The sequence below is a fragment of the Copidosoma floridanum genome, unplaced genomic scaffold (genome assembly GCF_036245765.1).
Source record: "Copidosoma floridanum isolate Cflo_tuat_1 unplaced genomic scaffold, Cflo_Japanese_pri ptg000006l, whole genome shotgun sequence".
Classification (NCBI taxonomy): Eukaryota; Metazoa; Arthropoda; class Insecta; order Hymenoptera; family Encyrtidae; genus Copidosoma; species Copidosoma floridanum.
The window spans coordinates 1,842,672-1,848,671 of record NW_028321883.1 but is presented as its reverse complement, the minus strand read 5'-3'; the positions used below and the strand labels follow the sequence as shown (position 1 = coordinate 1,848,671).

The 6,000-nt window shown below is 29.5% G+C and overlaps 1 protein-coding gene across 1 annotated transcript in view; it reads left to right on the top strand.

Annotated features, from left to right (window-relative positions):
• The first annotated feature begins 5,546 nt into the window (after positions 1-5,546).
• Positions 5,547-6,000, top strand: part of Nuak1 (Nuak family kinase 1) — a 687,224-nt gene continuing 686,770 nt past the window's right edge. The window contains exon 1 of the mRNA XM_089598605.1: positions 5,547-5,614. The gene's annotated coding sequence lies outside the window, so the exon portion shown is untranslated. The remainder of the gene's footprint in view (positions 5,615-6,000) is intronic.

Here is a 6,000-nt window from a genome sequence, read left to right as displayed (position 1 = left end):
CAGTTTTGAAACACGTATACAAAGCTGTATACCGAAAAAAGCTCGATATTTGGGCTCCACATTAATCAACAAAGAAAAATTTAGTGGATTAAGTTTTCATTTGTGAATCTCTGCTGAAATGAAATAAACTCGAGCTATTTTTAAATCAAATGATTACGAGCGATGGAAAGTGGATCATGCACAACAGTCCTGTACGAAGAAGATTGTGGTACTTATTAGCCTGGAGAAGCTTTACAGATAGTTGCAAGGCCTATATTGACTCAAAGAATTGTGATGCTGCATATTTGGTGGGACTGGAAAGGAATTGTTCATCATGAGCTGCTCGAACCTGGTCAGCCAATTAATTCGTCTTTTTACCATTAGCAACTGATGCGATTGCAGCAGGTGATGAAAAAAAATGGCCATAGTTGATAAATTGAAAAGGCGTTGTCTTCCATCAAGTCAGCACTAGGCCACACATATCTTTAGTGACTCGGCAAAAATTGAGAGATCTTGGCTGGAAATTTTTAATGCATCCACCGCTGAGCCCGGACCTTCCGACTACCATTTGTTTTGGTCCCTGCAGAACTCTATGAGCAGTGTGAAGTTGGCTTCAAAAGAGGCTTGCAAAAATCACTTTATTCAGTTTTTTTCCCAGAAATCTCAGAAGTTCTATAGTGACAGAATTATGGCTCTATCAGCAAAGTGGCAAAAGGTGATCGATCAAAACAGCACATATATCGTTGATGAGTGTTTGAAATTCATACAAATAAATTTGCTTTGCAAGATATAAAAAAAATAGAAATTACTCTTTTCTCAACCCAATACTATCATATGTAACACCGTTGTTATAGCTGTAATTTTATTTCAAAGGCTTAGAAATTTAAAAAAAGGATAAAATAGAGTAATGTTTTACGGTAAAACTTTTTTTTAATTACATTTTTACTAAATAAGCATTTTATATGATTACATGCAGTAAGTAGAAACTGTAATACATACTGTAATAAACAAAAATTGTTGTAATAACACTTTTTAATTTTGTTATTTTCATGAAATTTTCATTCAGAGTATGTCCTGATTCTAATATGGATTGTTCAAACTTATAATATAGTGTCTTTTTTTGTATGACAGAATTCTACTCTTTGATTCAAATCGTTTTTCCAGTTTTTTTGTTTTCATATAAATTATGGATTTAAGTTTCACAGTAAAAAAATAAATATTTTTAAGCCTACTCATGTTACTCAGCCACTTATGTAGTAACGTTGCAGTTAATATAGTATAAGATGACTGTAAGCTTGGAATGATAAAAAATATGCTCCTCAGATAATAACAGTCAAAAAAAAACTTTTCACGGAAAGAATTAAAGACAGCGATCAATTGCTATTTCTTGATAATCAATTATTCAATTTCTGAGACTTTTTTTGTTAAAAAGTAATGCTTCATGTATAAAAATAAGAAAATTTTTGAAAATTAAAAATCGTACAATTTAAAATTGAAGTCGACCATCTTGGGTTTACCATTTCAAAAGTCATGATTCTAACTCCACAGATAAATGATGGAAGCACAATAATCCCTTTACATAAATTTTTTTTCTACAAATTCACATTAACCTCTCGGATAAAACGTAAAAATGGTCAGTTATTATAGTAAGAGCCCTTTAATGGCCAGAACCTTGCTCATCTAGCATTGGCTGCAATGGTGAAAAGTTTGAGTCCAGTCGTTTACTTCAGAGAAAACTTTAACAAAATTCAACACAAGCGTCACCACTGTTTAAGCTATAAAAGAAATCAGCAGCATTCGTATTTCTATTATTGAACAAATATGTTTTTGAAGTATAAGGCATATATTTAAAAAAAAGAAACATTGGAAAAAAATGTCATGCTTTGCAAAATTTCAACTTTTAAATTTTTTGACGCCCAATGACGGGTGAATACAATCTTTAAAAAAATTAAAAATATTCTAGTTATTATAGACGGGAAAATGCTAACAAACCATATTTACTGTTTTTTTTTCTTATCATTCCTAATTGCATATGAAATCCCCAAGTTTTAGCATATTTGAAAAAATCTCAATTTCGTGACCATCCGTGACAAGAGGGTAATGTGACGTGAGCTCTGCAACTTAAGAGATAAAAGCTTTTCTTGTATGCAAAGTTTCAGAAAAATCTAATTTTTTCTATTCTAGTTAATGTAAAATATCCTACGTACATATATAGAAAAATAATAACTTATATCCGTTCAAAGACGTTACACGCACAGTTAGTCAGAAAGGCTGCAAAATAATTTTAAATAATAAATAAAGTACATTACTATTGTTAAATTTAAATCTATTAAAAACAATAATTTATTTGTTGTATCTTCGTGGTAAGTACTGTACAACTACATTTAACTGTAAGTGTTAGTTAAGTCTGACAGAAACATGTTGATAGTGCATCAATTTTAATGTACTTACACTACCTTATATATTCACTACCTTATTATACATTATACACTATATATACACTACCTTATATACCTTGACATATTGCTATCATCTCCTAAGAAACGTGCACAAATTCTAGTAAGTTTAAAAGTAAGTCTGTCTTAAATGAGTACTCTAGTACCCAAACATGTGAGATTTAAAAGTAATAAGGAAAAATACTTTAAGATTGTATCAGAAGCATACATCACGCAGTTTATTCTTCTATCAAAATATGTATTAAGGACATTGGATAGCTAAGATTAATTTTAAGTAGAAAGCAATATCACTAATACAGAATTGAAGGTTGGCAACGTCATGTCATTCATGCTGAATATAAACAAATATGCTATAGGTATAAAGAGTTATTAGATGTTAAATTTTGCTGTTATCAATTTATTCAACCTGCTAGATATCTATTTTTATAACGTTTTTAAGAAGAGTTTTCGACAGTTAATGTATAAGGGTTTATGGTATCTTTTAGTGGGGTGGCGCAGCAAGGTCAGGGGTGTGGAAAGCTCACGGCATTACCGACAGAACCTAAGCTTCTTCATATGGCATACATGCATTAATATTACAAACGTCATCAAAGTTCTTAACTTTATTTTAAAAAATCATGATTTTGTTTCTAACTTATATAGATACAGATAAAGGGAAAGGTTGCTATAAAACCGCAGTAGTTAAAATGTTTTAAGCCCATGTTACTATTATTTTTAGGGCAAGATATTTTTCCTATTACACACTGTGTTGAATTATTTGTTTTTTTTATTTCGAAATATCTTAGTAAGTTAATGACTGAGATTGCCTAAAAAAACGTACCTTTATTTTTTATAAAACATAGAATAAATAATGAATGCAATTAGAGCTCTTAACCATTGTCGATGGTACGAATTGAACCTCCTTAAACTTACATATATCTGCATTACCGATAAAGCTATGGCATTCTTTATTTAAAACATGTCGTTAAGCTTAAGAAAGAAAAATAATACTTACCTTAATAGTTAATTTAAAAAACAATACGCTTAATTAAATAAGGACGATGTATTTTTAACGTTATCCAAATGGTACAGTTTAATATAGTCTCTCTTGTGTAGCTTTTCTAAATAATAAAAAATGTTCACTTATCTATTATTTATTTGTAATTTTACAATAAACAAATAATTTACGAGACAGTTTTTTTTAATCTTTAAAAATTATTAGGCAACTGTACATTTTTAAGATAATTTTTCATTAATGGTTTCTTCATATAAGGTCCTACAAATACATTAATAGATTTTTATTGCATTTTATTATTTCGCTGTTTTTTCATTCGTGACTAAGGTAATTTTTGACTTCAGGGCGTTCATTACTTAGTGGGGTGTATTAGTTAGTGGGGTAAATAATCAGAGAGATTAGAAAAGGAAAAATAAGCAGCAACAATGGCAATTATTTTACTTTCCTCTTACAGATATATTTATTTACACGCTTTCATGTATTCTCAACCCTTTTTTTTGTTTTGAAAAAAAAATTTGTTTGTCTATTTAAAAAAATTAGTGGATTCAACTAAAAGTAGTCTACCAAATAACAAAAATGAGAGGTTTTTTCAGATTTTTACTTCACAAATGCAATTTCACGTGATTCTTTAACAAGGTTACGTTAAATTAGGATTTTTTTTCAAAGAAACATATAAAAGAAAGGTACAGTTAAGCATTTTTAGACTTTATTTTACGATTTCTTATGCTATTTTGAACATACTTTTGCTGTTTCAATAATATCTGTCGAAAAACATATGCATGATAACCGTCCTGTAGTGAAATTCACTGGCATGTAATTCATTACTCTGTTGGAAATAAAGAGGTAGATAAAGGGGTGCTACATGATGGTTTTTCTTAGTCTTTAGATATAAATATATTGCGAGTATTTAATATGGGCAGAAATGAGTGTGTGAGCGTATGTGACAGATATTAGCGTGACTTGAGAGATGCAATCAGCACGTATTGCCATGGCACTAATAAAAACCTCTCTTATTCACGTAATATATTGTATATAATTGTTTGCTTGTTAAATATTAAAATATACATTAAAACCATACCCAATTCTTACGCACGTATACTCATTCTAACGATGATTGCACTACCTTTATATACAGTATTGTTTTGTAGAAGGTAAGTTTATATTCATATATTGTCTGCCATAGAATTTCATAAGGTACAACTTCATACTTGGGTACTCGAGCACCCACTCGACTGGCTTATTTAAAAAAATTTTTTTTTAATGGTAAGTCAATAAAAGTTAGTAATGGAGCGATTTATGTAATGAATAAGCTATTTACTTTTTAAATTATTTAAATATTGTTTACTGTTACATTAGTCTACATTTATGATTTTTATAATTAAATAAAGCACATTTCCCTTGATTGTAGTACCTATCTGATTTCCTTTGTTTTTTAAGTTATGATATAAGATATTGAATTTTAATTAAATTAAAACAATTTTATTCTACTATCACGGTTTACGGATGAGGGCTTTAACAAAGGTCTACGGTTATATGGCCCTTATTGATATCTGATATTTTTGCTTGTATCCATTACAACTTTAATAGATTGAACAAGACCTAATCTGTAATAACTTATTTCTTATCAATTAGTAATGTTTGTCGTCTTAGCGTAGATATATTTACCATAGGTTTAATTTACTATCGTTAGAGGTAAAAAACGAGCCTATTGAATATAAAGTAGTCAAAAAACATAGCGTTAGATAGTTTTGTCAGTGCAAACAGCTTTTATTTCATTAAAAATAAGCATAAAAATTTTTTTGTTCGATTTTGTTAAAAAATAGCATTACAATTTGGTCATAACCTTCGTAAAATGTAAGTTAAGTTTCATTTCAGTTAAGTTAATTGTGATAACAAAAAAAAATATATGTATATATAATGCTTTTTTGTTTGAAAATTGTTGAAAATAGTCCTAGTATGATTTATTATAGTTGACCTGTTAGCTGGCCTGGTCTTTGAGACGTCTTTCGTGACGTATTTAAAGACGTCTCTAGTGAGGACACAAACCATGTCATACAAACGTTTTTACTTTTGATAGGAGGGGACCTTGTTTGATAAAAAATAGTTGGAATGAAGACAAAGAAGTCTTATGTGGCTTAAAAAATAGGATATCTCTATAAAAAGTAGCTTTTAGAAAAAATGCAAGGTAAGGTGAGTTTCATGTTTTAAATTAAAATTATTAAGGGTTTGTCTGAACCCTACATGTAGAGTGGCAATAGGGTACATTTATTCTTTGCAATGAATCATCAGCTTTGCAACATTCTGTAATTAAAATCTAGGGAATGTCATTTTTTGTATGCATAAAGCATATTGTACCACACTCTATGTATTATACGAGTATACTCTCTCTTTCACTCTCGGATATGACATAGGATACTTACTTTACACTTATAGTATTCAAGTTTTTATTTTGATTAACAGGAGCGCTAGAGCATATATTATTCGTATATGTACTATGCACACCTGCGCAAATACATACGCGCATACTTAGGTGGATACTAAAGATATCTATGTACTATAAACATAATATTA